The sequence below is a fragment of the Octopus bimaculoides genome, chromosome 18, assembly GCF_046866305.1.
Source record: "Octopus bimaculoides isolate indiv1 chromosome 18, ASM4686630v1, whole genome shotgun sequence".
Lineage (NCBI taxonomy): Eukaryota > Metazoa > Mollusca > Cephalopoda > Octopoda > Octopodidae > Octopus > Octopus bimaculoides.
The window spans coordinates 55,490,805-55,491,535 of record NC_142945.1 but is presented as its reverse complement, the minus strand read 5'-3'; positions in this window follow the sequence as shown (position 1 = coordinate 55,491,535).

The following is a 731-nucleotide window of genomic DNA, read 5'->3' as shown; positions in this document are numbered from 1 at the left end:
CTCTGTACAGCTTCCAGCAGATTGACATTCTAAACAAGATGGTGGAGTCCAGACTGGAAATGCAAACTGTAAGTGAAGACACACCATAGCCATATGTAGTTTTAAACAAATTGCTGCTGGTGAGTGAGTTATGAAGTCTTACTGAGTGATACGAAGACACTTTTGGCATTTTTTGGATGATTTTAAAAATGTGGTTCAGCCAACACAGACCATTACTAAAAGTAATGCCACGGTTACTTTCACCAGTAGATTTCTTAAGTTTGGTGTTGCAGAGGAATTTGATAAATTCCAGACTTTTCATCTCCTTGTATCTCTTTTCGTGGAAAGGTTTCAATGTCGTAATTTTCAATCCTTTACCCTAAAAAAAAAAAAATATATATATATATAATAAATATAGATAAAAAGCCACCAGGAAATAGTTCTACTCTCTATACTTTCTAAAAGACAAATTCCACCAGTCTCAAAGCAAACTACACATAGAAGTTGGTGATTTGGTTCTTAAAAGTTAACATGTTCTTAATATATGTGTAAGTTTCTTAATCATTTTGCCTTTGTAACAACTGGAGTCTGGGCAGCTCTTTGGCTGGTCAGTCCATGCCAGCATGGAAAACGGATGTTAAATGATGATTTGCTCGACTAAAGGCGGTGCTCCAGTATGGCCGCAGTCAAATGACCGAAACAAGTATAAAGAGTAAATAAATAAATAAATATTTTCTTGGGCAAACCAATTC